At 43.2% G+C, this 25335-nt stretch overlaps 1 long non-coding RNA gene across 1 annotated transcript; it reads right to left on the minus strand.

Annotated features, from left to right (window-relative positions):
* Window positions 1–8453: 8453 nt before the first annotated feature.
* LOC121044590 (uncharacterized) lies at window positions 8454–14056 on the minus strand. The gene is made up of 2 exons (XR_005797374.1): window positions 13892–14056; window positions 8454–10060 (listed from the first exon to the last, which is right to left on the minus strand). It is a non-coding gene; the product is annotated as an uncharacterized LOC121044590 (long non-coding RNA).
* Window positions 14057–25335: the final 11279 nt, after the last annotated feature.

The following is a 25335-nucleotide window of genomic DNA, read 5'->3' on the forward strand; positions in this document are numbered from 1 at the left end:
AGAGCTAACAATTCTAAAATTCGTATGGAACCACAAATGTTTTGGCTGGAGAAGCCAAAGCAACGTTGAAAAAGAAAAGCAAAGCTGAGCCATCACAATTTCAGACTTCAAGTTATATTACAAAGCTGTAGTAACCAAAACAGTATGGCACTGGCACAAAAATAGACACATAGATCAATAGAGCAGAAGAGAAAACTCAGAAATGAGCCCACAATTAATCTTTGACAAAGAAAGAAAGAATAGCCAATGGGAAAAAGACGGTCTCTTCAACAAATAGTGTTAGGAAAACTGGACAGCAACGTGCAAAAGAATGACACTGGACCACTTCTTTACGCCATACACAAAAATACATTCAAAATGGATGAAAGACCTCAATGTGGGACCTGAGCCCATAAAAATCCTAGAAGAGAACACAGGCAGTAACTTCTTTGACTTTGGCTACAGCAACTTCTTTCTAGATATGTCTCCTGAGGCCGAGAAGAAAAAATGCCTAAAGATAACAGAGTTGCAGGGTCCCAGTTTGGTTCAAGAACAGTACGGGTATGTAAGAAGGGAGCAGTGATTTGAAATAAAGCTTTAACCCGACCTGGCTTCTAGCCTGAGCCCTGGACTGACCAGGAAGGCAGTCGCTGCATAAACTCCCATGGGATGCACCGAAGCCAAGGCATCAGCAGCTCCAATAGCAACAACTGCAGACACACCTTCGTGTCCCATTGGTGCCCTTGGCTTTGCCACCTGTACTCTGGCCCTGAGTTGGGCACTGACGTTGCAACGGTGACAGACTAGGGCAGTGGGACCCTTGCTAAGCAGAAACAGCTGGGGTGGTGGCCTTAATGGGCATCAAGGGACAGAATGTATGTTTTTCTTTCTCAGCAGTGACCAGAGGTGTTGTCAAGCAACCGGGGCCCCGGGGGGCCGGGGGCGGGGGGGGGGGGGGGGGGGCGGGAATATGGCTGACACTACCTGGTGGCTGTGAGAACTCATTTTCAAAGCTTGAGATACATCCAGGGACACCCAGAATTATTTTGAAGGAGTTTGAGGGGGTCTAGAATTCTCCCAGAGGAGGCTCTTATCCATGGCTGTTATGATTGTCCTGTTCTTACATCCAAGCTGGAGCTGCCTGGGAAGTCTAAGCACCCTGCTGGTTCTCAGGCTAGAGTCTGTGGATATATTCCTGAGGATGTCTGTATTCTGCCCAAGAATTTATCTGGGGGGAGGGGGAGTATCATTTTGATGATAATCTTAAAAAAAAAATCAAATCTCTACTTTATCATCTGGATGACCACCGTCTGACTGGGAATTCCAAGATCAAGGTGTTAGCTAATTCAGTTACTGGCGAGAGCCCTCCCAGTGGCTTGCAGATGGCCACTTCTCTCTGTGTCTTCACTTGGAGACAGAACTCTGGCCTTTCCTCTTCTTGTAAGGACAGTAATCCCATCACAGAGACCTCCCTTTCATGACCTCATCTAAGCCCAATTCACCTCTAAATACTGTCACCCTGGGGGTTAGAGGTTAAAGGTATGGATTTTGGGGGAGGACACAAACATTTAGTCCATAACAACCACATAATAATGAGTACTACTACGTTCAGTGCTTGCCTTTGGGATTTTGTTTTCTGTTCGTATTTGCATCACACAGAGGACAATGACAAAGCACACGGTTTGAATGAAGGTTTTGCAATGGAAAAAAGGGGGTGGGGAGGGGGAATTGCACCAGCACACGCCCATGAGGGTGTAGGTCTGCTGAACCAGAGCTGAGCCAGGAGCGGCGCATTCACGTAGGTAGTGAGCAGATATATTACCGGCGGCCTCTTTGTTCATACCAGCTTGCAGTTGGTGAGGAGGAAATGCACAATGGAAAATGTTCTGTTTCTGATTGACACCGTCGTTGTATTACATTCCCATGAAATGCAGGTTTCAAAAATGCTACAAATGTAGCCTCATCTTTGAGCATATAAGGCAGTTTTATGAAGCTATCAAGTGGTAGATCATCAAAATTGGCATTTGAGGATTGCACACTAGCAGAATTGTTATCATTATTATTGTTAAATTTGGTTTTGCGTATCCTGAACTGGAAAATAAGGCTTTGGAATTTTGCAATTTTTAAAAATACTTCACTTACCGGAATAGTACTCTCTCTATGTTAGCTCGCCACAGACAAAATGTAGAACTGAACTAATCCAGCTCCTTTCTCCTCTTCAACCATGTTGGTCAGTCAGTTTCAACAAATGACAAATTACATTAACTTTCTATTGTTAATGAAAGTGCGCGTTTGTAATTTTGTTTGTATTAACTTTGAAATTTATTTTGGTTTTATGGTTGGCTAAGAACCACAAGGATAAGGGCTTTTAACCTAGTTTTATAGTTTTCTATATTTAAGTAATATTATAATACCAATAACACTGAGGATCCTTAAGAATTTTGTTTCATTATAAATGTGTCTCTAAGGTTTCACAAACACTTGATTATCAAAATGAAGCATCACATCTTCTACTATGTATCAAGCTGGTTTCGCTGCTATTGTTCAGAGTGAAAATTGTTTCAATATAACTTAGATTTATTCTCAGACTTCTTTAAACTGTGACTGAATGTCCTTTAATACCCAACTCTGGTCGACCAAACCTCTTTTTTCTCTCAAATGGGTTATCCTTTCTCCTACTGGATGCCTCTCCCGCTGTAAGTTCTAGAACTCCAAGAGGCATGCTGACATGTCCATGCACGGCCCCCAGCCCTCCCCACGCAGCCACGTGTTTTTCCAGAGCACTGGTAGCCAAATCTGCCTCCTATTGTGAGCACTGGTCTGCTTTTCAAATGCCCAAAGCACAGTTAAGACCAGGCCCTGGAGTTTAACTGAAAGCCTAGGGATGGTCCAAGAGTAACAGACAGTAGCACAGTGAGTACCACAAAGAGTTGCAGTGAGGGATCACAGGTCAATCCCCAGCCTCTGACTTCCCGCTTTCCCACCCGCAACTCTCTGCCTTGTCCCCAGAAGCTCAGGCCTCCACCAAGTATCTCCAGGCTTCTCCCCTGGTTTCCTGCTCCCTTCTGAGCACAGAATGACAGACAGTAAAACATCCACCTCCTTCAGGGGGAAACTCCCACCACTACCCAGAGAGTGAGCTCTGCCTTCCAAATTCTGGGTTATCTAGTCTTTAACAACACTGTGTGGGCTGTTCCAACCGTGCAGTTAGTTCCTGTCTGTATTAAGAAACCAAAAAACTTCTCTAATTCTGTAAGGATATGGCCGTCCTAAAAACACATTGCATTTATATTACAAAACAGAACTTAATAGGATGGGCTGTAGCCTCTGTGTCCGGGTTTATGCTAACTTCACTTTTCTCCAAGCAAACGTGAGCACATGTTTTATATCTATGTAACCAAAGAGCCCTTTCTGGTTATTTCCCTCCAAATAGAGAAAGTTTGCTCCAAAGAGGGATTGGTATCATATCTAAAATTGCTAAAACAATGATAATAATAATAACAATAAGAAGAAAGTCTTAGCTCTACTGGGTATTACATACAATAAAGAAAAGTTTTAAAACTTTATGCAAAAATAGAATCAGATATCCACAATCAGTTTGTATTTTGTAAAAGGCAGTAAAATGTAACATTGGAGCTGTGAACTCTAGAGTCAGACTACCTGGGATTTAGGGTCCTGCCTGCCCTACTGACCGGCTGGGCCAATGACCTGAGCTCAGCGTGTCCCTCTCCTCATCTGTAAAACGGGGATGACAGTATCTCCCATACAGACGTGTTATGAGTTATGAGGATTTGTAACAAGATCTTAAAATATTGTACAGCATGTAATAAATACTCAGCAAACATGAACTATGATGATGATAGTGATGGTGATGGTGGTGATGGTGGTGACATTTGAGTACTCTGCAAGAGTTAAAAATTAGAAGGGGGGGGGGTCTCAATTGGTGTTCCTCACCATCATCATTGATAATGAACACTGAAAAGTGAACACTGTCTTCTCCTTCCCTTCACTCTCCTCCATGCTGAATGTGTCCATGCCATGTAGAGCACTACAAGGGACTCTGGAAGAGCTGTGATTGAGCCAGTTGACTTTTCCTGACCCTCACGCTCCTTTGCGGTTATTCTCATGGGTCGCTAGGAGCCCGGATGGGCACGATTCTTTATGAAGGATTAGCAGGGGGGAGTAGTATTAGGCTTGAGGTGAGAGAGGAGAGTTTGAGGAGGGCCATGGGTGGGGAGCTCCAGAGGGGCAGTACGTCAAAGGCTGTGGGGCAAGGGTGCCCAGGGGAAGGATCTTCAGCTCTAACGGTGGGTAACTAAAGAACTTCCCTCTAGGGGCGCCTGGGTGGCGCAGTCGGTTAGGCGTCCGACTTCAGCCAGGTCACGATCTCACGGTCCGTGAGGTCGAGCCCCGCGTCGGGCTCTGGCCTGATGGCTCAGAGCCTGGAGCCTGTTTCCGATTCTGTGTCTCCATCTCTCTCTGCCCCTCCCCCGTTCATGCTCTGTCTCTCTCTGTCCCAAAAATAAATAAACGTTGAAAAAAAAATTAAAAAAAAAAAAAAGAACTTCCCTCTCAACTGCCAGAAACAAAGCCCTCTTGCTACGACTGCCCACCTTCTCTGACATGTGGACCTGGCCTTGGCGGCTTCTCCAGAGGGCTGCAAAGCTGCTAATCTTCTTCTCCATCTCTCTGGAAACTCCAGCTGGGAGGCAGCGACGAGATTTCTGTATCTTGATCTCAGTGTTTTCTGCTTCTCCTTCCCACACTTCCCAGCACCACTGACGATCTTCCTGCTGTCAGGTCTTAGCAGCAGGAAGTGGACTCCCAAATCAGAGTTTCTCCTTGTGCACCTTCCCACCTTATGTCACAGCCCGGTGGACGTAAAAGATATTCGTGATGGGTTCATGGACATGGTCACTCATTCGGCCAACAACATTTCATGAAGGGAGAAACAATGGGCATTATAGGGGCCCCCAGAAAAGCAAACTTAAATAATTCTGAAGTATGGCACTGTATTAACGTAAATTATGAAAACAAAATACTATGGTCAAAAATGCTTTGGAGTCTCAAAGTAAAAAACAAACAAACAAACAAACAAAAATGCTATCCACGAAATACTTGCAAATGTACCTTCATGATAAAGAAAGATGAATTAAATATAAACAGTAGTTTTATGACTGTAGAGCAAGTGGACATATTTTGAGTCTGATGGCCCAAGTTTATTATTATTATTGATTCAAATTTTGTATACTGGCTGCCTTGTTTTTTAAATAAATTAATGTAAACAAAATATTTAGTGTAAACCTATTAGGCAGATTATAGTTACCGTATTTGCTGTTTTCTCTATCAACAGGTGGAGCATGTTGAATTTGTTTATTTACTCTCAAACCACTCTTAGGTCATTGTCAGATGAGAGTTGACATGATTAACTTCTCAGCCCTCATCTGTGTGAAACACCAAGAAACAAAAAAAGTCACTTCCTTATAGCCCTCTGCAGAGCCCCAGAAGCTGCCACGGTGCTCACGGGTCACCTCTCTCCTCCCCAGCGGTGCTCATGGGGTAGAGGCATCGCCCTACCCTGGCCGATCTTTTGTGTTTTCCCCATGCACAGCAAATCCCAGTTCATTAACCGAGACCCTCACTCATATACTTTATTACTCATTGGAAAGAAAGGAGAATGTGGGATTGGCGTCACCATTGGCTTTCTTTTTCCTCTCCCTGCCCCAACTTCTGGGTGGTGGCAGCCCTCACTGGATTAAGCTTTGTGTAATTCTGAAGCTATATTCTGGGCACCTGTGTGGCTCAGTCAGGTAAGCATCCAACTCCTGATTTTAGCTCAGGTCATAATCTCCCCTTTCGTGAGTTTGAGCCACAGAGCCTGCTTAGGATTCTCTCTCTCTCTCTCTCTCTCTCTCTCTCTCTCTCTCTCCCCCTCTGCCCCTCCCCTGGCTTGTGCTTTCTGTCTATTGAAAAATAAATAAATAAAATTTAAAAAATAAAATAAAAAAAAATGTGAAGCTGTATTCATAAAAGAAATATCAAGATCCTGCAGAAATAATCCAAGAAGGGGTGCCTGGGTGGCTCAGTTGGTTAAGCATCCGACTTTGGCTCAGGTCACGATCTCTCAGTTCACGAGTTCGAGCCCTGCGTTGGGCTCTGTGCTGACAGCTCGGAGCCTGGAGACTGCTTTGGATTCTGTGTCTCCCTCTCTCTGACCTCCCCCACCCCCCGACCCCCACTCACACTCTATCTCCCCCTCTCTCTCAAAAATGAATAAACATTAAAAAATTTTTAAAAAGAAACAAAGAATCCAAGAAAAACTGGAAGCTGCTATAGATATATATATATTTTTTGTTGTTCTCTTCTTTCTGGAACTAGGGGCTGATTGTTTTGAGATGCATAATGTAGCTGGAGCCAGTGGACGAAGGAGCCAGTTCTTATTTTAGGAAGCGGCCTTCAAGCTCAATTAGAAATCACGAGACCCAGTTTGAAATTCCCAGTTTTGCAGAATATAATATAAAAAATTATCCGTTTTTTTTTAAATTAACTCAGGCAAGGCTATTAAATCTATTTGACTCGGGGTTTTCTTATTCCTCCCCCCCCCCCATTTCAAACCAAAGGTGTTTTGGTTCCCATAAAGAAGAACTAAAATAATTATAACTACATTCATCTGACTAGCATTTTCCATGTGACAAAATGTCTTCATGCACTTTTCCTTTTTTGGTCCTGTGCCCGTTCTTTGAGGTCACGCCCACCCTCATCTGACACTCGAGGAAACTGACCTTCAAAGGTGAGGTTCACTGGCCGACATCATGTGGCTTTTAAGCAGTGGATCAGGGCTGGAGATCATCTTCTGACCGTGAAGAATTACTCTTATCCTGTGAAGTTGTATTTGCGGGAATGACAGACTGGCTGCACATACAAAGTTAGTCGAGTCTCAGAAACCCAAATAAAGAGGTGGGAACCCGCTTTGTGAAGTGGTTAGAAATGGGCTAAGACCTCCAAAAACAAGTAATTGTTCAAAACTCAGATCCACAATGCTCCTTTTGCGGACAGTATTTCCTCTCCTGCTCCTGCTGACATGCATTGGGATACAGCTGACTCAGCCTCACTCCATGACTTGACTTTTCTTATCTATGTGTGACAACCTCAGGGAACAAAAGGTGCTTTCTTGCGTCCAGGGCAAACAATAATGACAACTTACATCCTGACTCTGCTAATATTTGCGGTGTGATTTTGGGCAACCATTTCTCTTTCCCAATCCTGTTTCCTCACCTGTAAAATGGGTATACAAATTCCCACTCTGTTGAATTTTAGTGACTACTAACCGAGATTTTAATGCTAGCTAATCCCGATAAACACAGATGCTTTATCAATGCAAGTGCCTCCGCCTGCCCTTCACGCATCTGGCTCTTGAATGTCTCTGTTTTGCCTCAGACTCGACACTAAAGCCAGGATGATTTGAGCTACAAAAGCTGAATACGTAGTTATTACCTCCTGGAATGTCAAGGCTTGTTATGGTTCAACTACCTGACGGGAGGGGGATGCGCCACCTTACTTGCCCTGACAGGCTGCCTCCCCAGTGGTGCCCTCCACACCTGCCATCTCCTCCTTTTCCAGGGCACACAGGGCTGGCAATGAGCAGGCCTTCACATGTGGTTGTTGAATAAATGAACAGGGGTGGCCTGAGTTTAACTCCTATCCCACAGCTCTCATAAAAGGGCTCTGTAACAAGGCACGATTTTCCTTAATTATCTGGCTAATCACAGAGGGGCAAACATGAAGAATATGGGTGTCATATTCTAATAATCGAGCTAAGAGCACCCCATTCCCCACACATTCTCAGCTGCAGGTTCAGAGGCCACTTCATGTGGCAGCACAAGAACAATGTCACCCTGAGGCTTGGGGAACTGCCGAAGAAGGAAGTAGAGTCTGGAAGGTGGTCTTCTTTAAACTCTAGGTATTGCCTCTCAGAGGCGGCAAAGAATGGCTCTGCGAAGAGACCAGGATGGCCATGGTTGATACTTTCAGAGCTTCCTTACTACCTACCCCAGTTTCTCGAGGGTGTTGCAATGCTTGGAACTGTCCAAGCTGTGTCAGTTTTCATCCAATTTCTCGTTGGTTCTTTCGACAAGTAATTACTGAGAACCTTTTACATACCAGGCACTCTGCTGCGTGTTGCATAGACAGTGCCCAACCCTAAAAGAAAGGCACTTTAGGGGCGCCTGGGTGGCTCAGTCGGTTGAGTGCCCAACTTCGGCTCAGGTCATGATCTTGCGGTCTGTGAGTTCGAGCCCCGCATCAGGCTCTGTGCTGACAGCTCAGAGCCTGGAGCCTGCTTCAGATTCTGTGACTCCCTCTCTCTCTGCTCCTCCCCTGCTCACACGCTGTCTCTCTCTCTGAAAAATAAATAAAGATTAACATGCAGTCATTAAAACTGTGTTAAAAAAAAAAAAAAGAAAGGCACTTTAAGGTCGTTCGATCCAACCATTGTCTATAGTTGAATACCTTTATTGATACATTTTTCAGTCTCCAAAAATTAATGGAGGACCATTACGAACCTCGGATGGAGACCCACGTCTTCTGCCGAAGACAACACAGCTCTTTGTCCTTATGGCTGCTCTGAAATGAGAAGTTCCTTCTTGTAGTGAGCCCACAGATGTCTCTGGTCCTAGTTCCACCCCTCTGGGGCCAGAGAGAATAAGTTCAATCCCTCTCCGTATGCAATCTTTTCAAAACTGTGCAGTCAGCTCTTGCACCTCCTGAGGCTTTGAGAAACGTTTTTGGAATCCTTGTGCAGCGCTGCACGTGACGTGGGCCCGTTTCTGTCCTTGCCGCCATCTCCCAATCCCCGAGGATGGTGGACCAAGAGACACAAATGGCAGGAAGACGATATCCTGAGATTTCGGTGAACCACATGAAGGGGAACGGACGCGTGTAGGGTCTGAAGATATCCAACATGTAGCCAGTACAAAACATGGAGCGAATGAGTTAGCCGGATATTAACTGCAAGGGGATGGAATAAAAATAGGGCCATTCAGACAGATCTTCAGGAAAATTTCCCAACCATGAGCCCGGACTGTGCCAAACCCCAAACGTTTGGAAAATAGCTTGAGATGTTCAACGAATCCCAAACTTGAGCATTTGGGGATGGTTTGTCCTGTCTTAATTGCCCCTGTTTTCACTCGAGTAAGTTGACAAGACACTCACTTGCTGAATTTCTTCCAGAGAAAAAGTGGTTTCTGATTCAACACAATGAGAGCCTCTCCTTCCTTTTTTTTTTTTTTTTTTTTGGTCTCTTCCTTCTCTTTCTCTTCGTTGTTGGCCAAGGTTCTTCCCCAGAGACCACGATTCCCCTCACTGAAGACTCTTTTCAGTGTCAGGTATGATGGGCATATTGAGAAGGCTGATTTATAGTCAGCTTGAAGTTTCTCTTTTAGAGAAAAAAACTGACCATCCCTCCTCCTAAGTAGCTGGCACGTGTGCTGCAAATGTATTAAACGCTTCCAGATTAGATTACAGCAGAGCACAGTCTATCTTTGTACAAGGCTAATGGGCCACAGCTTCTAGACAGGCCTCTGCTTTCTGCCAGGGAATTCTCTTCTCGGCTCAGGTAGAGGGGCCCTACAATGCACAGAGAATAAAGGCCTCAGCATCCCAGAGACACATACTGGGGATGGCTGGCTCACACGCCTGGGTCACCTAGACTGCCCTGGGGACCCTGATGAGGAGACTCTCCCATAGCTAAATCTGGTATCACTTCCCTTCCAAGAATCACGAGGCAGTGTGTAAGATAAAAGAAGCTGCACTCAATTGGACTAAGCCAACCTCTCAGGATATTTGGTATGAGCTTGGTGGCACAATACCAAGCCTGATGGCAATGCTTCTGTGTGACATGGTCACTTGAAAAAGAGAGAAGTGCTGGGACTGAGGGGTGCTCTTGGGAGGTGGCAAGGAGGTCGATGACAGAAGGTTGGTCTTTCCTTTTCACAAATGGAAGATTCTTTATCATCAGAAATAGGACAGCCCCGGGTTTGCCAGCACTCGTGATGCAGTTTGCTCACTCATGAAGAATGGAGACCTGAGTAAATTAAAAAATATATTGTCCTTCAGGCTACTCAGATTCACAGGTTAACTAAGGCAGAGGATGGTCTATCAGACACTGTTGGCTGTCTACCCAATATCCATTCTCCCTGTCACCCTAATCAGAGAACCCTGATTGTGGCAGACACTTACCTCACTCCATTATAAAGCCGCATTTCCCAGCATCCCTTGCAACAAAGGCTAGCCTTGGGACAGAATTTTGGCCAAGGAGATATAAGCAGAAGTCTGTGGAGGATTTCAAGGAAAGTTTTCTTTCAGAGAAGGGTCACTACTTTCTTCCGTGTTGCTTCCTTTTCCATCTTCCTGTTGCAAACATGGATATGGGCTGGAAGGATTGCAGCCATCTTGGGACCATAAGAATGCAAGCCACACATTAGATGGCAAAGCAGGAGGATGGAAGAAGCCTGAGATGTGATGACATCATGGATCTGAAGCACAAGACTGGACTGCATCTCTCTGCAACTCTCCCTCTCACCCAACACACACACGCACGCACGCATGCACACACTGTCTTATCTAAGGAAATGGAACCACAGTCCTCCCCAAAGCTTTAGGACTCAACCTTGACTCTTCATGTTCCCTTGTAGCCCCTTCCACTCTTCCGTATCCAATTTATTATCACGTTTGTTGATTCTACCAGCACAGCGTATCTCAAATTCACCTACTTTTCATCTACGCTGCCCCCTCCAGAGTGAACTCATTACCACCTGGAATGTTACAGGAGTCTCTTACTGGGTCTCTCCACAAGGTCTCTGCTTCTTGTAATCCATCCCTACGAAGCAGAAGTGCTTTCTAAAAAGAGATCAGGTCACACCATTCGTTACGCTCCCACTTAAAGCTCTTCTGGCTCTCCGCTGCCTTCAGCATGAAATCACAACTACTCACAATCACCCCTGAGGCCCCGCATGGCCGGATACCCACCTCTCCATCTCACCTCTCGCTGTTCTTCTCTCTGCTTTCAGTGGCTCAAAACCACCCATTCCCCATCCCAGATGCTCTTTCCTTCAGCTCAGCTCCATCTCTTCCTTCAGGTCTTAGCTAATGTGTCAAGCAGACCTTCTTGTCCACCACATCTAGAGAAAATTCCCCTGCTGTTTCCCTCCATCCAAGGTTGGAGGAACTGAATTGGTTTATAATGTTTGAATTGGTTGGCATCCTTGGATTTATTTGCTTTGAGACCGTCAGCTTCTCAAGGATAGAACCACATGTCTTTCTTGCTACCTTTTATCCCCCCTAGGCTAGTCAACTGCCTAGAACATAGTTAGAGCTCAGTAAGTATTTGTGGAAGAAATGAACAAAACAGTTCATTTTATATGCTTTTTAGAATCTGTGGTAAGGAACACTGTGTTTTAAGAGAGGAAACCTAACACAGTGATACAGTTCATGGACCCCAGAGCCATTAAGTACTTAGCAATGACATGATCTTGGGCAAAGAACTTAACCTTGGTTGTTTCATCTGTAAAATGGGGATAAAAATTCGCCTATCTTGTAGGATTGCTGTGAGGATTAATTGAGTTAATTCATATGAAGTCATCGGACCTCCTCTTCTTCTTTTTCTTCTTCCAGTGAGACAGAGATTGTGTTTCATGTATATGTTTGTTTCTCCAGTGCCAGCGAGAAGTATGGTCCAGACTGGATTTACTATAGCATTTATTGAAAGAACAAAAGTAAGCACAAAAGAACAAATTAACAAACCAGAGATCAATTCCAGACCTAGGATGATACTCTTTAAAAAATATTTTATTTTGTGAGAGAAAGAGGCTCGAACCCACAAACCGCAAGATAATGACCTGAGCAGAAATCGAGAGTCGAATGCTTAACCGAGTGAGCCACCCAGGTGCCCCCAGACCTAAGTTGATATTTAATTGATTTACAATGACACAAGTCTAAAAATATTCAATAACACAGCCATTATCCAGGTAATTCCAGCAACATCCAGGTAATTTCTTCTCTATCAACAGAAGGTGCACAGTAACTAAGTGAACTGCAAGGTCACCTGAAGGTCTTTAGGGACTCGTGGCTGGCCCTGCAGAGAGAATTGTGAACCCCTGGTCAGCAATCCACCATTTCTGCTCAGCGCCAGTAGGATCCTCTGAAGCTTCCACACCCCTCTTATGAAAGAAGCAGGTGGAGTTGTTTTATTCATGTTAAAAACAAAATGACTAAAAATGGCAGAAAGCAATACAAACGCTCCTAAAATGAAATCAGTGACATATATGCAGCCATCTGCAATCCATCTGAGAATCCAGAACCCAGGAAGAATTTAGTTTCAGGAAGGAAAAGAAACAAAAAGATGCAGCAGGCAGCACTAGGAAATAGCCTTCAGAAATGTTACAGTGTACAGAGTAGCCTTCAGAAATGTTATAGTTTACAGAGGTCAGAAAACCCAACAGGGACAGAACACAGCTATAGGGATTGTTTTCCAAAGCTGGAAAATTACCACATCTCCTGGTAATTGCTTATTTGTGTAAAAGGGCAACTCTGTGGATTCCTTGAGGGTAGGGAGAGTGCCTTAGTCTTCCCTACCTGAGCTTCTAAACTACACACATGGATTCCTCTGAGGACCTTGACAATCATAGTAGGTGCTCAAGAAGTATCTGTTGAGAGAATGGATGAGAGATTAACTCATCAGTACAACACGGAGCCCGGGCCTTGCCCCTCCCGACATTTAAAGATAAGTTTGGGGAATTGTTGGGGTTCCTGGGTAGCTCAGTCAGTTGAACATCTGACTCTTGACTTCTGCTCAGGTCACTATCTCACGGTTCGTGGGTTCGAGCCCCACCTTGGCCTCCACACTGTTCAGAGCCTGTTTGGGATTCTCTCTCTTCCTCTCTCTCTGCCCTTCCCCTGCTTGTGCTCTCTCTCTCCCTCAGGGTGGATGAATAAACTTAAAAAAAAAAAAAAAGAAATTTTGGGAATTGTAACTGGTAAATGGATATAAAAAAGGATAACTTGTAAATGTGAGAGGCATTGCTCTCAGCCAATTGTATTCTCTTCTTTGGAGAAATACCTATGCAACTTCTTTGCCTATTTTTATATTGGGTTATTTGTCATTGCGTTATTGAGCTATAAGGGTTCTTTATATATTCTAGATACGAGTCCTTTGTCAGTTACCTGGGACATTTACACTTGCAAGTATTTTCTGCCAGTCTGTGGGTTGCCTTTTTCATTTTTTTGATGGTGTCCTTTGAAGCACCAAGTTTTTATTTTAGTGAAGTCCAATTAATTTTTTCTTTGTCACTTGTGACTTTGGTGTCATATCTAACCAACTGTTCTCTAATTCAAATTCACAAAGTACTCCTGGGCTTTCTTCTAAGAATTTTATAGTTTCAGCTCTTACATTTAAATCTCAGATCCATTTTGAATTAAACTTTGTATATGATATGAGGAAGAGGTCCAACTTGATAAGTTCTCGTGTAGATGTCCAGTTGCCCCAGCACCATTTGTTGAAGAGATTATCTTTTCCCTATTGAATTGTCTTGGCACCCTTCTTGTGATGGTTAAATTTATGTGTCAGTTTGGCTTAGCTGTGGTGTCCAATCATTCCTTCAAACACTAGTCTAGACATTGCCGCGAAAGTATTTTGTAGATGTGATTAACATACACAGTCAGTTGATTTTAAGTTGACAAGATCTTACCTTTGATAATGTGGGTGGGACTCATCCAATCAGTAGAAGACCGTTAGAGTGAAAATGGAGGTTTCCCGGAGAAGAAAGAATTCTACCTCAAGACAACAACACAGAAATCTTGCCTGTGTTTTCAGCCTTTGGGCCTGTCCTTCAGACTTAAGACAGTAATATCAACTCACCTGAGTTTCCAGCCTGCCAGCAATATGCCCTGCAGATTTTAGACCTGCCAGTTCCCACATTACATGAACCGATTCCTCAAAAATAAATCTCTCTCTCTCTTTTTAAAGAGTTTTGGTAACCAGTTGCTTCTTAGATGTGCATTTATTTTTGAGAGAGAGAAAGAGAGTGAGGGAGGGGCAGAGAGAGAGAGGGACAGAGGATCCCAAGTGGGCTCTGTGCTGACAGCAGAGAGACTGATGTGAGGCTCAAATTCACGTATTGTGAGATCATGACCTGAGCTGAAGTCAGATGCTTAGCTGACTGAGCCACCCAGGTGCCCCCCAAAAATAAATCTCTTAATTCACACGTACATATATTCTATTGGTTCTGTTTTTCTGAAAAAAACCTGACAGATACACTTGTTGAAATCCCAATTGACCATAAATGCGAGGATTTATTTCTGGGATCTCTTTTCTATTCCCTTGATCTCTATGTACACCCTGACTCCAGAACTGCACTGTCTTAGCTGCGGTAGCTGTATAGTAATTTTCAAAGAAGGGTGATTCCACCAATTTTGTTCTTCTTTAGTCAAGACTGTTTTGTTTATTCTGGGTTGTCTGCATTTCTGTATGCATATGAGGATCCGTTTATCAATTTCTGCAAAAAAGGGAAAAAGGCAGCTGGGATTTTGATAGCATTGAATCTGTAGACCTCCTTTGGAATTATTTGTTTTAACGATATTGAGCCTCCCAGTTCATGAAGTTGGAATGTCTTTCGGTCCATTCTGGTCTTTGTTCATTTCTTTCAACAATGTTTTGTAGTTTTCAGTGTATGAGTGTTGCCCCACTTTTATTAAACGTATGCCTAAGTATCTCCTTCTTTTTATGCCAGTTTAAATGGAATGTGTGTTTAATTTATGAATTATTCATTGCTAGTGTAGAGAAATGCAGTTGACTTTTGTTACTGATTTTGCATCCTAAAGTTTTGCTAAACTCATTTATTACTTCTGCTAGATTATTTGTATGTATGGATTGTCCATATAGAAGATCGTGCCATCTGTGAATGGAGATAATTTCGCTTCATCTTTCACAATTTGGATGTTATTTATTTATTTATTTATTTATTTATTTATTTATTGCCTAATTGCCCTGGCTAGAACTTCCAATACAAGATAGAATAGAAGTGGTCAGAGTAGATATCCTTGTCTTCTGCTTGATCCTAGGGAGAAAGCTTTTTGGTCTTTCACCATTACTGTGATATTTGCTGTGGGTTTGTTTGCTTTGGAGATTCCCTTATCAGGCCGAGGAATTTCCATTCTATTCCTAATTTGTTTGTTTTGTTTTATCATGAAGGGATATTAGATTTTGCCAAATACTTTTTCTGAATCTGTTGAGATAATCACGTGGTTTTTGTCTTTTATTATATTGATATAGCATATGACATAAATGATTTTTTGTATGTTGAATCACCCTCACATTCCTGGGATAAATTCCACTTGGTCATGGTATATAATCCTTTTTATATATTACTGCACACACACACACACACACACTTAATCTAAAAACCACTATATTAAAAGCATTCAACAACAACAAAAATAAAATAAAATAAAATAAAATAAAATAAAATAAATAAAACAACCTACCAAGTCAAAAATAAAGCAAACATAAAATCCCTCCAGACAACTTTGTAAGTTGAAGATGACTTTGTAACTTTAAGAAATTATTATCTCCGGAACATCATCCAGTATAATACACTGGAGTTGACTAAAACCTAAAGTAGTTCATTCATATGAATCAAACCTCATCAGAAAAGCAGAATTCAATATGGTCCCTAGGACATTCCTGGATTCCTGCCACAATTCCCAGATATCACATACTTTTCTTCCTCCTTATCTGCATTTCCATTTGCTGCTTCCAGAGCCCTGTGGAGTAGGGGCAAGAGGTGAAGGTGCAGGCTTGGTAGGAAAGGCAGACACGTGGGATCCCCGTCACAGATGCAGCATGTTAGGGAAGGCACCAGGCCAGCAAGTAGAGATAGGAATGACCCAGGCATTATGTGTGTCTGGTGAACTCGGCCGTTGAGCATGGTCTTGAAGCCTGCGGGATCAGAGATCCCTTCAGTCACTCAGCTCCCTAGCCTTGAGCCACGCTATTGCAGCTGGGACAAGATGATCATTTGCACTTTGAGATGTGCATTTGCATTCTTGGAGCTTCCGTGTAAGGAGTCCCATTTATTTACGGTGGAAGAGCTGAATGTACAGAGAAATCGGGGGCTATTATGAAATCTTGGTCAAGGGCAAAGGACATCAAGGCACATGTAAAATTCATGTGATCTGTGCCCTCCCAATGTGTGTCAGAGGCGACAGCTTCACAGCACTCTTGTGTCTCCACATTATCCCCTTAATGTTGTTATAGGTCCCACCGCCAGGAAGAAAGTCTTCCTTACCTCTGACCAGCCTTTCCTCTTGTTCTATCATCACTGGAGATGGAGAACAGCTGCTCTCTTTTATGGACTCACAGTTAATTTAATTTATATCTGCTGTAAACATGATTTCTTAAACCTTAATAGAACATTTCAGTTCGGCATGTAGAAAGAGCCCTCTGCCTTGCCCCAGTCATTCCCAATAGATGTGTTTTATTGCATTAATTTATGTTTTTGTCTCTGTTGTTGTTGCTTGTTGTTTTTTCTTCCCCAACAGTGTGATTTTATTTTTATGACCATATTCTTCCTAAGAATTTTCTGGGCATGTGACATTCCAACATCTTACCAATGATTTATCCTGCTGATGGGTAGATGATCTCACCAAGACAATGAAATGAGAGGTTCAAGAATGCCGCATGGTCTCAAGGTGAGCAAAGACAGACCCAGGTATTATTACTATAGCTCTTCAAAGATGGTGTGGCTGGAGCTCGTGGCCGAAGCGTTTGTAGCCCGCTTCATTTGCGTTGCTAGCATCACGTGAGAAATATGTGAGGGAAAACATGGAATGAAATGAAGCGTCCTTCCCCTTTGGACATCCTTCTCCCTCCGCCAAAGGATGGAGAAGTCTTTTGCAAGGACGGCCTGGTACCTTCCACCCACTGTTGGCTGACCTGTAGCCCAGACGGCAGACATGAGTTGAGAAATGGGCATATGATTGTTCCAGAGAAAGTTGCATAAAATTTAAGCCATGGGGCTCGAGTGTCTCCAGTCCTGTAGACTTATGGCTTCACATGTGGAGGAGAGAATACAACAGCAGATTCATATCTGACTCATGTAGTAATGGCTCCCCACCAAAGCTCCTTGAAGTTCCCTTCAAAGTAAGTCAATAAATAGAGGCAGCTACTTGTGAGACTAGGCCTAATGCATCGTTTGGCTCAGTTCTGAGGAAAGTACAGTGTCTCTGTGACTGGCTTAGAAACGAGCGGACTGGGTTGCATTCGATCAGTTGGAAATGAGAAAGACAGGAGACCATCCCTACATGGAGGAGGCACTCTGTGAACGTTTATTGAGTATACTGAGCACCCACCTTTATTGAGCACCATCTAAATGCTAAGCTCTCTATACTCGGCATTTTGGACACAGTGGTGACTGAAAGACAAAAATCTCTATCCTCGAGAAGTTTCTATCCTATTAGAGAAGCTAGCCTAAAAATTACATTTGTAACATTGCCTCTGGTGGGGCTATCTGCGATTCTTCAGAAAAATGAAGCATGATAAGGAGCGAGAAATGGAGCGTGGGCAGGGGGGTACCTCATAGGAAGTAGAGGAAAACATCTCTGGGGGAGTGATTTGGGAGTGATTGGGGAGTGATCTGGAAAGGCACAGATTTGGGGAAAAAAATTGCCCTGAAACATCCTGAGCAGGAAAGAACTGGGCAGGTTTGTTAAATAACAAGAGGCCCTCCATATTTCGAGTGTCCTGAGGCACGTTGTTTGCTTTCTCTGAGCCTCGTTTTTCATATGGACATAAAGCCCAGATGTCATAAGAACCCTGTGGCCTCTTTCTCTCTTAAGACAGAGGAAAAATTGGCTCAAGGCATCTGCCTATCTCTACCACCACAACCACCACAATCCTGTGGCTAAAAAAAAAAAAAAAAAAAAGTCCAAAACTTCCTGCTCAAAGATGTTCCCTTTGTGGAGGGGCTCTGTGCTCATGCCCCTTCTGTGTCCCAGCCCCTGGTCCGCTGTGTGCAGGTTTGACTTTTGAGTCGTTGGCCAAGAAGACTTTTCTGTAAGAACTGTAGAAACCACCCCCTACCCCCGTCCGAGCAATTGGGTGCACAGCGGATGGATGGAAGATTGGGGGATGGGAGAGATCCAGGAGGGGGCACAGCCACCTTGTACAGGAATGGCATTCTAACACCTCAGCGGGAGGTGGCTGAGGTGGGAGTTTACTGGCTCTTTTTCAGGTCTGGCCTCTAACTTCTTTCCCCTCCTTTCCTTTCTTTTCCCCTTTTTCCTTCCCGCAGCAAAGCAACAATTTCTCCTTTCCAACCTCTTCTGACACCCTGAGAGCCCAATCACCCCCAAGACCATCTTTCAAAGTATTTTCCTGAACACACACAGTGAAATCTCTGAGTATAAATCTGGAGTCAGTTTTAGGGGGAAAAAAAAAATCCCGTTCACATCCTTATGTTGAAATTGCAGGTTATCATATTAACTTTGCAGGGTTTTTGGAAGGATTACCTGGGATAATACGCACACCAGCTTTGGCAACATGGCTTGGATAAAGTAAATGCAGATAAGCAGAGGCAGTGATGGGGGCGGGGGAGGGTGGTTGTTATCAACTCACTACTCGTTTGAGGCCAGGCAACCCTGGGGATTAAGTTGGAGAAGTTAGGGAGACGAGGGCCCCGGGAAAGCTCTCGCCACAAAAACGACAAAGAAAATCGCTGTCAAAGGAGGAAGAGAGCACACTGAGCGGCACCAGGAGGCCAAAAATAACCAAAACCCTCTAGAGATTTGGAGGTACAGAAAAGCAGAGCAAAATGGATGGAGAAGAAAGGACATGGGCGGGGGGTGGGGGGCAAGATTGTGCCATAAAATTTTAGATAAACCTTGTGAGAATTCAGATCTCGGTCCCAAGCCTGGTAGGTGAACGGCCTCTCCCACACTGCGTAACACACATTTACTGAATGCAGTTCAGAGTACAAAGCGAGTTTTGGTTAAAGATCATGGTGTACAGATGTTAATTCTCCCCCTCTCTTCCTCAAAAATCTCAAAAAGAACAGAAAATGGAGGCACATTTTAGTTGCCAGTAAAATACGGATGCGACTACATTCTTGAACCACAAACAATGTAGCAAATCTGCCAAATGCTGTGAAATCTGGACCAAAATGAGGAAGAACACTGGGAACTAACAACATATCCTCAGACCTTAGGCAAGATGGCCATTTCCCCCAAAGCAACAGAGGTTGCCCTGAAATGCAGGCAAGGACTCTTTTTTTTTTTTTTTTTAAGAGAGAGAAGGGGGGTGGGAGGGAGGGGCAGAGGGAGAAAGAGAGAGAATCCTAAGCGGGCTCCACACTCAGTGCAGACCGTGGGATCATGACCTGAGCCGAAATCAAGAGTCAGAGGCTCAACCGACGGAGCCACCCAGGAGCCCCACAAGGATTCTTCAAGTGGCGTAAGATCTAGGGGCACAGAGGGCCACTCACTGCAGGAGAAGACTCTCCCTGTAGAGACCGACTTTGACACCACAGCACATGGCCGATGAAAATGAAGGAGAAACCGGGGTGACACAATTCTCATCCGCTACTTACTCTCTTCGCTGTGGAGACGACCGGAAGTGAGGTGAGATGTAGACATCGGAGGAACACGGCATTTTGCAAATTGCCAATCTCTTAAAGGATGAAAACTGAACGATGGTGCACATTCACGGGTTAAGGAAAGTAATAGGTTTGGTGAGAGGCTACAGGAAGCAGTATGTTCGAGCTTACCAACATTGCTTCCCTGCCTCTACGGACTACCTTTCAGCAAGTATACGACATGAACGATGATCAGAAAGAATCACCCACACAGGCCTGCTTTGAAATGAGAGAGAAAATAAAGAAAAAAAGAATGTAAGGAAGGGGGCGCCTGGCTGGCTCAGTCGGTGGAGGGCACGACTCTTGAGTTTGAACCCCACCTTGGGTGTAGAGTTTACTTTAACAACAACAAAAAAGTAAGACAAAGGAAAATAAAGAACAACAGGAGAAATTTTCCAAGGAAACAGAGAAAGAGTTCAGACAAAGAGTTTTCTCTATGATCTCAAGGACATTATAGGAGATAAATGTAAATGAAAAATATTACAGAGAAGAAGGCTATACTATATGCAACAAAATTAGAATAAATTTACCTTAAAGCAGGGCTGCCTGGGTGGCTCAGTTGGTTGAGCGTCCGACTTCAGCTCAGGTCATGATCTCACAGTTCATGAGTTCGAGCCCTGCATCAGGTTCTGTGCTGACAGCTCAGAGCCTGGAGCCTGCTTCAGATTCTGTGTCTCCCTCTCTCTCTGCCCCCCACCACTCACGCTCTGTCTCTCTCAAAAATAAATAAACATTAAAACAATTTACCTTAAAACAGACAGGACTTTCATTCATTCATTCAACAACCAATTACTGAATACCCCCTATATGCCAGGAGCACTGCTGAATGCTGGAGTTTTAGCGGGGTTTAAGATTAGAAGCATCTCTGCCTTCCTAGAGTTTATAATCTAGGATGGTGGGGGAGGGGGTAGAAAAAATAAAATACATAGAATAAATATATGTAGTCCTAGTAAAAAAAGTAAAACAAGACTATGTGATAGAAGATGAAAAGGTAAGGTCTTCTTTAGGTTGGGTGACCAGGAGAGGTCTCTCTAACCATGTGGCATTTTATCTAAAACCTGGATTAATAATGTGACACTTTTAGGCCTGCAAATTTCTAAAGGGACATTCTGGGTGTATATAATAATAGCAAAAAGAGGTTATAAGGAAGAGGATAGACATGAGTGGCAGTTAAAGTGTATCCAAAAATACATAACTGGTGTTTGCAAAGAAGAAATGAACAAATAAAATAGGAAATATGTTCAAAAATATAGTAGGAAAAATAATCCCCAAATAAATGCTTAAATCTGCTGAATGCTTAGAATCCGAAAGCATAATGCTGTCATGAGTACTCTGTATTTGAATGACCAACATCAGTACATAAGGAAAATAGGATAAGCGGGGGTGCCTTGGTGGCTCAGTCGGTTAAGCATCTGCCTTCGATTCAGGTCACGGGTTCGAGCCCTGCATCGGGCTTTGTGCTGACAGCTCAGAGCCTGGAGCCTGCTTCGGATTCTGTCTCCTCTCTCTCTCTCTCTCTCTCTCTCTGCCCCTCCCCCACTCATGCCCTGTCTCTCTCCGTCTCTCAAAAAAATGAATAAACATTTTTAAAAAGTTAAAAAAAAAAAAAGAAGAAGAAGAATAGAATAAGCAGCCTTGATTCTGGGCTGGTCCCGTGCCTGGCTTTGACCAAGAGCCGATTGTGTCAGCTCTGAGCCTGTTCTAAGAGGCCTTGTGTACTTCCAGTCTCTTTCTTGCAACTCTGTTACCATTATGTGAGCAAGCCTGGGCTATCCTGATCCTGCCCCGGGATGAGAGATCACATGATCAGGCCACCCCCTTTGCCCCTGCTGAGAGATAACCAACTCTTACCACATATGTGATGTGGGGATCCCAGGGCAGCCAGGCTCCAGACCCAGACGCATGTCCTAACCATACATGTTTAGGCAATTCACCCAAGATCAGCCAATCCAGAGCTACAGAACTGCACTTCCCCCCCCTACCCCCACCACCCCAACCTGGACCCGTAGAGCTGTGTGCAATGAGAAATGGTGTTTGTTTTCAGCCACAAAGCTTTAGAGTGGTTCATTAGGCACCAAAACCTAACTGATAAATATCTGAATGTATTTCATAATCTTTTTCTTGCCTTTGGAGAGATAATTTAGGACATACGTCTTATAAAGAAATGTTTACCTGAAATTCAGCACATCTAATTATATTTTAGTTTCTTTTTCTTCTATTAAATTCAAGTGGAATTATGTTTAATGGTTTTTGTTAAAAATAGCTTTAGGATGCCTGGATGGCTCGGTTGGTTAAGCGTCTGACTTCGGCTGAGTTATGATCTCGTGAAACATGTGTTCAAGCCCCATGTCTGGCTCTGGCTGACAGCACTGAGCCTGCTTAGGGTTTTCTCTCTCTCTCTCTCTCTCTCTCTCTCTCTCTCTCCCTCTCAATAAATAAATAAATAAACAAATAAATAAATAAACATTAAAACAAAAAAGAGCTTGACAGGTAATAAGGAAGTGCTCACAAAAGGACGGGGGCATATTGAAAGGCTGTAAGAACAATGTGGATCCTGGATTGGCTCCTGGACGAGAAAATGGACATTGGTGGGGAAACTATCCAAAAACACATAATTGGTGTTTGGATACTCTTTAACTGCCTCCCATGTCTAGTTATTAGTATTGCCTTGATGTTCATCCTTCCATTCATTGTGTTGTGGTTGTATAAGAGGCTACCATAGGGGAAGTTGAGTGAAGGGCAAAGGGAACTTTCCTAAGTCTAAAATTGTTTCAGAATGTAGCTAGAAAAGAGCACAAAGATGTATTAAACAATGTCAAGAGAAAGTTGGATTTTGATCTTACTTTTGAAATATAAAACTTTTCCTCAGTGAAATAAATGGAGACACAGGTAAAAATGGCTAATAACTAATGCAGATAGTAAGTAAACATTGCTATTAGGTGTATGATGGTTCCAATGAATAGTTTTAGATATCCAGGATATTCAGAGAAAGAAGTTTGTCGAGGTAAATGTTTAATGTCTGCAACCTATTATCTCTGGTGTTATTAATATACTGGTAAATGTTTGGTCTGTCCGGGACCAAATCGATTGTACATTCTGTACCAGCAGAAGTTTGTATATTCATGACACTTTTAAAGTAATTATTAATATATTTCCAGCTTAATTTCAAAGATTGCATGTTACTTTAATTAGAGGAATAAGGAAAGAAATCAAACACTACGTTACCTCTCGGAGGTAGCAGAACACGACAAATACAGAATAGATATCAGAAGGGATGTAGTCTGCTTTGGTGATGCACCAAGGAAAACACCATTTGGTACAGGTTGAAATAGCACTTTCCTTAGAAGAGGAGCACACACACACACACACACACACACGGATATATTATATACACATACACATATGTATGTGTATGTATATGGTCTCTATATAGTATATATATATTATATATATTCATGTATTTATACTATTCTTTACACCCGTTTTGATGCCATGATCAAATGACATCCATATCATACACCACATGCAAAACACACTTTTAAATGTATAAACAACTCCAACACATTCCGATTGTTTCACGAGGCAGCTATTTTTTTATTTTATTTTTTAAAGCTGAGTAATTCCATACCAGGTTCATCGTAGAAGAATTCCCTGGTGGGTTCTGAAGCAACTAGAAAACAACAGAAACCTGAGAAACTTGTAACTGACAAATCAAACTACATCCGGAAGCAGTATTGACTCAGCAGTAACTCCCACCAAGAAGATTATTTGTGTTTACAAAAGTTGTGTGTTAGGCCTCTCTAATACTATTGTCAAGTCAAATGTCAAGAATGTTAATTAGTGAAAGGAAGGGGAGGCGGTCCCTCAGCACCAGCTCTCTGTAAACAGAGCGCTGCCCCTTGAGTCCCACAGCAACTACATGGAGGTGTTCTTTGCGCACAGGAAACAGTACATGATGAAGCATCTAGTAAAGCAGATGTGAAAAGTTGCCATCCGAAAACGGTTTATCAAAAGAGACACTCTTATTGTAAATTACCAAAAACTCATTTCAGTTTGTTTAGCTCACCAACGCATGGGTATTCAGTACGTGAGCTTTATTTCAGCTCTTTCCATTGTGTTCATCCCTTATTTGAGCAGCGTGTGTCCTCTGTTAGAAGGTCTCTCCAGAGTAGATTACAGAATTCAGAGGTATCTTTATAGTCCACTGATAATTTTCCAGTTCTAAATACTCTACTATTTAGCCATCAGCCTATTAGCTCAGGTATAAAACAGGGAAGAAAGATACTCCCACGTTAAAACCAACAGGTTTTATTTTCTCAATGCTCCTATCTCTTACCCTATTGAGATCTCATGGCACATGCAGATGGCTGTGGATTGGTTTGATAATTCTTTTTTTTTTTTTTTAACTTCTTTTAGCCCTAGGATTTAATCAAAACCATTTCTTTTGTGCAACATGGCTCTGAATTCAACCACATGGGACCTGGCAGGCAAGTGTTGGTAACAGACCCTGCATCTGTCTCGTGTCCATCAATGTCATGGTTAGCTTGGAAGCTGACAAAGCATCATAAGTTTCTTCTCAATCCATTTAAAATGAACCCCAGTTAAAATAAAAAGTAACACAAATCCAACAGGTTTTTTTGAATATTAATTCTGTAGGCACACTGTCAGAATCATAAATGAGTTTTGCATAAGGAGTAAAATGAAAGATAACAAAACACTTATCTTTAGGAAGAATGTCCACAAACGGCTATATATGTTACTGTGAATTATTCTTAAAAGTAAACCTTCTGATGTATTCAGAATAATTAAGAATGGACAAAAATCTCCCCACACCATTGCAATTATGTGCATGTTCAGTAGGCAAATAGTCACGCCTTGAGCTCAGAGTCTAGGATACAACCCCCAGTCAATCCATGCTTTGTTCCTTTCCCCCTTGTCTCCAAACTTTCTCTCACTACCTAAATACCCACATAGGATTCCAAATGGGTCCAATAGCTCATCTGGGCAAGCAATAATGTCCGGGACATGCTCGGTATTGTATTTTAGGCATTTGTGGACAAAGATGTATTGGGTGGGTTTGTTTTCGTTTTTGTTTTTGTTTTTCTATCTGGGGATGTTCCACCTATCCTGGCATGGAAAGAAAACTGGGCTGAGGGGGTCCTGCCTCAGCCAGCAGGGTCACCGTCTACTCTGCAGATGTTGGTGGAGTCTTAAGGAGCATGAGGTCTTGAGACAGGGAAGAGACCCAGTGGTCTACTTTGCCTTCTAATCTAAAGCCAAGTGTCTTATTTTCAATTATTCTCATTAACATCGTGCAGTCAGCAGCTGGGTGAAAAGCTCAGGACCTGCCCCGAGGGATGGACAGCACGGTGGCCTGTAAGACCACGGCACCACCTGTGTGTTTAGATGTCATCCCTTCCCTCCTGAGAGCCAGGCCACCTGCCAGGCCAGCTGCAGAACCAGTTACTTCTACACCATATTTGACATGGACATAAGACATGGTACTTTTCGTGACAGGAGGGATGTCCACACAAGTTATCATCCAAACAGGACACTTTTGAAAGAGGCAACTATTCATAATCATAACAGGTCAACAGATAGGAATGGAGGCTGTCCCAGGCACACGGAGACACATGGCTATTAGCCAGAGGAACCTTTGCAGGACGCCTACCTC

Source organism: Herpailurus yagouaroundi, unplaced genomic scaffold (assembly GCF_014898765.1).
Source record: "Herpailurus yagouaroundi ecotype Mexico unplaced genomic scaffold, PumYag 188, whole genome shotgun sequence".
In the NCBI taxonomy this organism is placed as follows: Eukaryota; Metazoa; Chordata; class Mammalia; order Carnivora; family Felidae; genus Herpailurus; species Herpailurus yagouaroundi.